The sequence below is a fragment of the Geospiza fortis genome, unplaced genomic scaffold, assembly GCF_000277835.1.
Source record: "Geospiza fortis unplaced genomic scaffold, GeoFor_1.0 scaffold11, whole genome shotgun sequence".
Lineage (NCBI taxonomy): Eukaryota > Metazoa > Chordata > Aves > Passeriformes > Thraupidae > Geospiza > Geospiza fortis.
Genome location: NW_005054304.1, coordinates 2,593,504 through 2,602,505, shown reverse-complemented (window position 1 = coordinate 2,602,505; position 9,002 = coordinate 2,593,504). Strand labels below are relative to the sequence as shown.

Below are 9,002 nucleotides of genomic sequence, written 5' to 3'. Positions count from 1 at the left end.
TCCTGCTGGCTGCTACCCAGCCCTAAAAGTAATTGACTGAATTTTTGGATCCTTCTCTGTCTGTCTGTTGACAGGTGGTAACTAATAACAAAAAAAAAAAATCTGAAAGCCTAGCTCAAGTCCTGCCCTAACACAAAGCCGGTGGCTCCCACTGAACTGCCAAATGAGGCATGGACTAAATCTTACTTGGTTCCATTGTTTTATATTGATTATGTATGGATAAATGTCTTAGAGTAGTGTGAATCTCTGGAAACCAGGAGTGAAGATATAGAATGTATGTAAAGCCAGTCTGCCTTTAATTTCCACCAATGGGAAAGAAGACAAATTGAGAATCAGGAAGGATTTGGGGTTTTAATGGGCAACAGCAAGCCAGCTTAATTGTACGTTGCCAGAAGTCACAAAGTTTTCAATTTTTAAGCTATTTTTGTATTAGTAATTTTATTTGCCTTATAAAGTGTTTTTTAATCTCTGTTACTAATAAGGACAAGAGGATGGTTGTGCTTTGAGTTGACATCAGACCAAGAATACAAGAAGACTGTTTATGCAGAGGTTCCCATTTGCAGATGCCTGCTGTGGGATTGAGACATATCAGGGGAAGATTCCCCTCCTCCTTCCCACAACCATACATGAGAAAGAAAACATAAGTACTTTTCCTTTCCCTTTGTATCCATATAGCTGATTGTATGTGAACCATTTGTCTCATGTGTCTTTATGGCACTTTAAATAAGTTTTAAATACAGAAGGATTAGATGATGATTTTATATATCTTTTATTGAGAGAAATTAATTTTTGTGGGGAAAAATCTCTTCATTTACTTGTAATTAAGAAATCACCATCCATTTTCTGCCCTCAGTTCTATATAATCTCTGCAACTGTGAGCGCTGTTCAAACCTTACTGTACTATCTTTGTCTGGGAATCCTACACTGGTCTTTGGTATGTTTTACTTTATTTTGGCATAGGTTACTGCAATGTAGAAATAGGGAGGACCAGCTTATGATACTCATGTTTGTTTTTATTAAGTGCCTGTTACTGTTAACTCTACACTCCGAATAAGTTTGAGACCAAATCACTAGTTTTGAAAAAGTGGGCTGGGCTGGAGAAAAGCCGTAATGTTTTGCTGTGGGTTTTGGCCACAGCAACAGAGAAGTCTTCTGAAAGGAGTGAATCTGATCTTGTTTCTGTTTTTCTTTAAAGGTTTCCTTCTCATCAGACTCTGTCTCTTGACAACCCAGGGCATCTCTTCTTTCTCTTGCATCACCCCACAATTACACAGTACTTTGGTGAGCATTATGTGGTCAGTAACATATGTTAGTAAAGTTGCACTTCTAGCTTTAAGTGTGCCTCTAAAGAAGATGAAAAATAAACAAATACTTGACAGTACTGAGGGCCCATGTCCACCTGGGTGCAAGCTTGTATTCAGGGTCTTGCACACACCCAGTGCAAAACCGTGATAGTAGAAAATAGAAAGGCCCTGCTGGAGCTTCCAGAGGAAAAGCTACTGATGCTTTGCAGTACTGGGGCTGGGGTTTGATATTATCTCTTGCTGCCAGTGCAACCTCCCTGGTTAATACAACTTCTGTAAGGGCCAGAAGCTGTCAGTGAGAGACTTTGTCCTGTGCTGGAGCTTTTGGTCAGGCACTGCAACTCCCTTCTGTTAGCTCTCCTGTGCCCTTGCAGAACATTTGCTTTCCCTGCCTGCTCTGCTTCTACCCCTGGAAGATGTAGCTGTCATTTCTGTTTAAACAATTAATTGTATAATTTCTGTACACAGAAACAAAGGAATTGAAGTATAAATTATTGCAGAACTTTTATTTTAGGGTCTTTGAGGAAAGTGGATATTGTACTTTCCTTTCTTGCTTTCCAGTATACTGGACACTTCCTTAATCAGATGTGCCAACATGCTTCCCCTTGGGTAATTTTCCCTATGTTCCTAAGTTAGACATTTCTGCTTGAAACACTGCCTGAACATTTAATTGCTTTGGATGGGTATTTCTGCAGGAAAATCGTGGTAATCTGAGTTATGCTTATGTTGTGTTCCCATGAACTCCAGATACTTGTATGTGTGCTTGTGTGTTGCATCCTGGTATCTGTGTACCATTCACCCATGACAGGAAATGAAGGGAAGAAACACCCACTAACTAGAAAAACCTGTAATTCGGTCCTTACACCTTCTTTGATATGCTGTCCCTTGCTAGACAGGGTTATTTGAATTGCAGGATTTGAAGTTGAGGGCAGAATAGCCTGAAGCACTCTGTCATACTAACACAGAAGCTTTTATAATTTGTACAATTAATACCAGTGTAATTTGTGTTGCCGTCATCATGTAGGAAGAAAACCTCATTCATTTGACTGTAAACGTTGAGGGCAGTATTTCTTACACATTGTGGGTCACTAAATTCCTCACAGTACTCACAGAGGATTGCTAGGCTGAGATTATTTATGTGAAGTGATTTACTGGGCAAAACTGTCAGCAGAACTGCAAGCCTCAGTTGAGCTGGGTGAGATTTTTTTATATACCATGGCCTCCACTAAGGTTCTGGCAAGTGAACCTTTCCTGAATAATTTGAAAGACCTTGTCAAGCTGTCTCTGATAATTAGATTTGACACAGCTAATACCTGAAATACAGGCAGGACAGTCATGTGGCCAAATCATGGCTTGTCAGCAGTGAATGTGTTTGTATTGGATTGACAGTGTTGTTTTTGGGAAGGGAGCATTGTAGAAAGAACATCTAGAAAAAAATGTGTAGGTGCTTCATCCATTCTGTGCTAAAATAAAAGGCTATAGTTTTGCTATGCCAAATATATAAATTGTATATATAATTAAAGCATAAAAACTTTCCTTGTTTGATAAGAGGAGACTGGGAGATGTGCAGACATTGTGAAACACTTAAAACATTGTAATTCTGAGTATCCGAGAGTCCCAGGATGAGCTTAAGTTGTCAATCCTTCCTGGTGCTGAGGAACAGCAACATTTAACCATCGATCTCTTTAGTTTAATACTGACCTCATGTCTCCTGTCTCCCTTTTTTTTAAATGGATTATAATGTTGGATTAAGTGAGGCTGTCATGCAATGTATTAGGTGCTGCTGTTACTTTCTTTAATGACTGGGGAGGGATGCAATTTAGAAAAAGAAAGCAACTTAGACACGAGTGTGCAGAAGTGTTCCTGTGCTTGATTGCTGAAATTGCAGATAACATGATCAAGATCACCTAACTGTTGGAAGAATCCTTTAAGCAACCTGGGATTTCTGTGGGCATTATTTCTGCAGAATAAATACACAATGTGCAAATGCTGGCTCTTGAGTTTAAGGAAAAGCATAAGCAATTATCTTCTGCTCCCTTAATGCCTTTCTGTGTTCTTCAGATCAAAATTTGCTCATTTATATTAAGAAATGAAAATATATTTAGCTTGCTGATAAATGAAAGAGAGCTGTTTTAATGTAATTCAGAAATTATTCATATCCTAGGCAAATGCCTAAGAGAGGGATGGGGAAGGTAAGTACATGATGCAACGCAAAGTAAAAGTTCTCTTCTTTCCCTTAAAAGAGCTTTGGATGAGTGTGTTTTTTTGCTTTCTAGCTTTAAGATTTTCTTAATTTTAATGTCCTAGTATCAGAAGAAAAGTCTTTCTGGCTTACTGTGGCAAACAGGCTAAATGGGTATAGCCAGAAATAGTTGTGGTTGCTTTCAACCAAATGTGGCCAGTTGCTCAATTGCCTTCATAATTCTTTCCTCTGCTGCTTAATTTGGTTGGCTGCACCTTTTTTTCATCTAGCTCCAAAAGAAAGTTCACAATTTAAGGAAAGAATAAATTGGAGCAGTTAGTGGTGTTTTTCTGAAATGCACATTCCTGCAGGTAGCAGGAGTTGTACCAATTGAGCAAAACAACTTTGCCTATTGATGTTTTGCTTGGAGCCACAGAGTGGATTATGAAATTCCTGGAATCGAATGAAACTTCAAATATACAAAGCATAAAAACAATGTGGTGAGCTTGTGGCTTGTGTTATCTGTAGGTTTTGTGGGGGGATTGTGTTTTCAATTTTCTCTAACACTGTCAGGCCTTGGACACAGAGAGAACTTGAGCATCTGTGACTGAAGCCCCTTTGAAAGCATGAAGAAAGCCAAAGCAAACCTAAGTCTGCAGCTGTCTAAAGCAATTTCCAGCTGATAGCCTGACTTTGTCACACCCTGTTCTTTATTATACAAATCTGGCTGCTGGATTGTTTCAGTGCTGTGCAGCAGCCAGAGAGTCCTTTGGTCCAGTCCATGAGAGGTTAGAGTTGAGCTTCCCTGAGTAAGTGATAATTCTGGTTTATAGAGTCATTAACCCCACTGCTTTTTCAAATAAATAGAAGATAAACTGGAACATATGTTTGTATCTTATTCTTATTTGGTCTGTTTGGCTGTATCACAGTGTATTATTTAAGCTGTGTCACAGGAGTTGGTAGTGTGATGTTATTCCCCCTCCCCCCCACCAGTGTATTGCTAGCTCTCTTGTTTTTCCCTTTCGTTGTCCTTTTGTTTCTCTCAGATTTCTGTGATGTTGTTAGACTTTTTTTTTAACCAAGGATAAAGCAAACTTTTCAGGGAAAGGGAGTTTCCTACTTTGTGAAAATGAAGATACAATCCATGAGAGAATTAGTGCTATAAAAAACGTAGAGTATTATTTATACAGACTTCAATCCTTTTTTTTTTTTTCCTGAAGATGCCTAGATATCCTGAGAAGTGCTATAATGCCTTCTGGGTTTCTCAGTTCATACTTAGCTAAACTCTGTGTGTGCAGAATTCATGGGGAAACTTATTGCCTGATGCCTGGTGAGATTTCCCTTCCCAGAATTAGCTGGATTGTGTCAGTACTGCAAGGGACAAACTGTGGCAACTTCTGTCTCTAGCTAGGGACTAACATTTAGAAAATGCTGGAGGAAGCTCAGGTGTGGCTATAAGCAAATAAACTGTTTCTAGCTTCCATGAGTCCTAAGCTCCTAAAATAACCTCTTAATTGCTAATTTGTTAAAGTTTTTAATAAATATTTACTGATGTGTCTCACACACTTGGACAGTATGAATGTGACTTGATGGGCATGTCTTCATAGCATGATGAAGAATTTGGCAGCTAGAGGATTAAACCATCTAGTTGCTTGTGATCTAGGTCAGATATGAATCTGGTGATCTGGATAATGAACCCCCAACTTGTTGACAATTAGCTTGCAGTGGACCTTCACTGTAAATTACAGCATTTGTCTAACATTATGTACAAGTGTAAAGTTGCGGCATCATCCCTTTTTCTTTGGTTGTAGTATTAAAGAGAACTTAAAAACATTATTGTAAAATACATCTAAGAAAGGAAAATTCTACATGAAGACATTTGGCTTACTCTGAGGTTATGTGTGGGTCATTCAGGTTTTAAAAAGAGTGAAGACTAGTGATGAGAATACTAATTTTTTCTATGTAGTTGAAGCTATGGCTTCTTTACACATGCTGTACAGAGTCATCAAGGTTAAGATTTATAGTGGCTGTCTACTCTTATATTGGAAGATTGATTAAATATCTATTATATTTCCATCTCCAGGTTGCATTGGGATTATGGCAGAGCCTGTAGATTTATTTGCCTGAAAAGATAGATTCATCAGTTCCAAAAGTACTGTTTTTCATTATACAGATGTCTTTTCAAAGGTTTTAATTGTGGATTTATGCATCTTTTTTCCTGAAGAATAACTAATGCTCCCTTTAACATGTAATCAGTGTAAGTTCAGCCCACTGTTTTAAAACCCAAGCATTTAAGATTCATAGATATTCTAGTGATATAGCTGTACCCTGTTTCAATACCAGTGCACCTGTAGCAGAAGTGGTGAGAGGGAGATGTGGTGACCTGAATAGATGAGTGTATTGTTCATTAATAGATTTTATCTTGCTGGTAAGAGGCTGAGGTACCTTCCTGTGGAACAGCTGGGGCACAGCATGAGTCAGTGACTTTATCAAAGTCTATTCATGGGCTGGAGCATGAAACAAAGTCTCTTGAGCCTGGTTCTATTGTTTTGTGTATGAAGCCAGTTTTCCTAATTCAATGTATTTATTTCTACTTTTAAACAGAATTTATGCCAAGTCACTTGAGTACTGGCAGACATACATTACATTTATTTATTTGTTTGTTTGTTTGTTTATTTTCTCAGGGCATTTCATTAGTGTGAAATTATTGCCCCCTCCTCCAGTATTCCTGCCTAACTACAGCTGTTTTGAGCTTGGGATGCTCAAACAGTGGCAAGTATATGGAGCTAGGCAGATAGTTTGCAGCTTGGAGTTTGCAAACATGCAGGTGCCAGTTTGATTTGGGAAGAAGGTGTGTTTCCAGTGCTGTGACCAGGCTGATGTGTGCAGAGAACATGGATGTGTGTGGCATTTGCCAGCTGCTGAGCTGCTATAAATTATATCATCAGAGTCACACTTTGTCTTGTCTTGCTCTGGGTTCATGACTTGGCTTCAGCCAGCAGCAGGTCAGACTTGCTTCATGTTTGAATCCACTTTTCCTTGCAATACTGGCCATCAGTTTGTCCTTGTGGTTCTTAAAAGGATGCGTGTGATGTGCTTCCTCCATGTGTTCTGTGTATCCTTGGTGGTCCTTTTCCCATGGCTGCAGGATGTGCACAAGCCCAGTGATGGGTATTTTCATCTTGGTCCCACATTTAGTTGTGAAATGACATTTGCACATGGTGGGGTAGCAGAAATAAAGGTAGTGCTGCCATTGATCAGGGATTTCACTGATGTCTGTTGAACGTGCAATTTGATCAAGTTACCAGCTCACTGGTTCTAATACATGGTCTTTCTTGGAAGATAAATCCTACTGATACTATGTTCCAAAATAGTGTTCTCAGTTGGTGTTTCAAAAAAAAAAAAGTTGTTCTTTTGGGCTTTTAAAAATCTGTTTCCCCCATCATCAGGGTTGCAGGGTTGGAAGTGATGTATACAGAGACTCTGAGATGCCTTAGAAAAGATTGGCTTTAGTTGCTATCAGCTCTTCTGCATGCATTTCTGCTCCTTGGGAAGTGAATTCTGTGTTTCCAATTGGCTTTTTTTTTTTTTTTTTGTACTAAATGCACTGTTTTGTTTTCCCTGATCTACTTCTGGAAATACTTGGTGAACCAGGGCAGAGTGTTGTCTGTGTGTTGGCCTTTTACCGGCTCAAACACCCAGCAGTCACATGTGTAGGGGTTATCATCCTGGTTTGAACTTTGTTCGGGCTTTCGGATGTGATAAATGCTCCAGGATCAACAGGACAGCAGTTAATGAAACTACAGGTCATCAGTGTTTGTTTCTGAAGTGGAAACTGGCTGTGGGAGGGGACATGTATTTCCTGTTTCTTCATAATGTGGAAGCAAGGGATGTGCCTGGACTTCTGTGTTCTGCTCTTCAGAGCTGCTGTGTTGCTGCAACACTGCTGGGGGCTGCTTTCAGCTGAATGAAGTGGTGGAGGAAGGTGGGGAGGAGCTATGTGATCTTTGATGTTTAGTGATGCAAGTGTAGTTCAAGATGCCGTTCAGTGCAGCGTCATGTAGTAAATTTCTGGATGCCTTGTGTAAGTGGTTCTCAGGTTTGTATCATGGCTAGCTGGCATCTTTCAGTGGCATGAAAATAAGAGGGAAAAATAAAGTTTCATTTCTTTGGGTCACAGGAACTTTGTTGGGCTGTGTGCTTATTATTGGAGTATCCTGGGTGTCTAAAGCATGGCGGGCAGCAGGGGAGGGAGGGGATTCTGCCTCTCTGCTCTGGTGTGATCCCATCTGCAGTGCTGCATCCAGCTCTGGGCTCCCAGCACAGGAAAGTCATGGACCTGTTGGAACAAGTCCAGAGGAGGGGGATGCCAAGATCATCAAAGGGATGGAACATCTCTCTTATGAGGAAAGGCTGAGAGAACTGGGATTATTCAGCCTGGGAGAGTGAAGGCTTCAGGGTGACCTAATTGCAGCCTTCCAGTACCTGAAGGGAGCCTATGAGAAAGATGGAGAGAGAGCATTTACACGGGCATGTAGTGACAGGACAAGGGGGAATGGCTTCAAATGGAGAGACAGTAGGCTTAGATTGTGTTTTAGAAAAGAATTCTTTACTGTGAGGGTGGTGAGGCATTGGAACAGGTTGCCCAGAGAAGTTTTAGATGCCCCATCCCTGTAAATGTTCAGTGCCAGACTGGATGGAGCTCTGAGCAACCTGGTCTGCTGGAAGGTGTTCCTGCTTGTGGAAGGGGTTTTGAACTAGATGATCTTAAGGGCCCATCCAACCTAAATCATTCTATGATTCTGTGAAATATGTGATAGTGACTAAAGTGTGACTTCTTGCAATGCTCTAGAGTACGTGATGCAACAAAGATTACAGAATTGGAAATAGTAATAATCTATTGCTAATTGATTATTTCAACTTGGCCCTAAAGGTCTGATTTGAGCATGTTTATATTATGAATAGACTACACCATGTATCCAGCAGTACATTTTTATAAATCATTAAAATTAGCCATCTACATGTGGAGTCAGACCACTATGCTCTCAATTTGTGCTTGTGTCCTGCCTTCTCTTTTCCTCATTCTCCCCTATTCCCCTGGTATTAAATTGAAATTCCTTCAGGTAGTCTCAAAAGACAGGACCAATTTTCTGTTCAGTGAAAGGCTTTTGTCCTGACTCTCTTTGTTGATAACTAGAAAATGCTTGTGGCCATGTAAGCAAAATTTAAAATATCTGTGTCTTAGCTATGCATCCAACTAACATTTCTGCTGTAGTTGCAAGTATGCTGACATTGGTAGAAAAATTTGGTAAAAAACAAAACAAATACAATGATTTACAGTCTTTTTTTCTCAATAAATCTATTGCTTATGGAGAGTTACAGTTGTAATGCTGGTATGGGAAGTGTTACTACTGACCAGCAAAGATCCTTGGTATCTGCTCTCCAGCAGTCATGTGGATTTTCTGGATTTTCTCATCTGTCTCTCGGTCAACAAAAATAACAAGAAAGGTAAATAA

General features: G+C 39.8%; 1 protein-coding gene across 1 annotated transcript in view; it reads left to right on the top strand.

Annotated features, from left to right (window-relative positions):
* The window catches only part of ARHGAP10 (Rho GTPase activating protein 10), a 145,468-nt gene that overhangs the window by 21,120 nt on the left and 115,346 nt on the right, over positions 1-9,002 (top strand). The window lies entirely within an intron of this gene.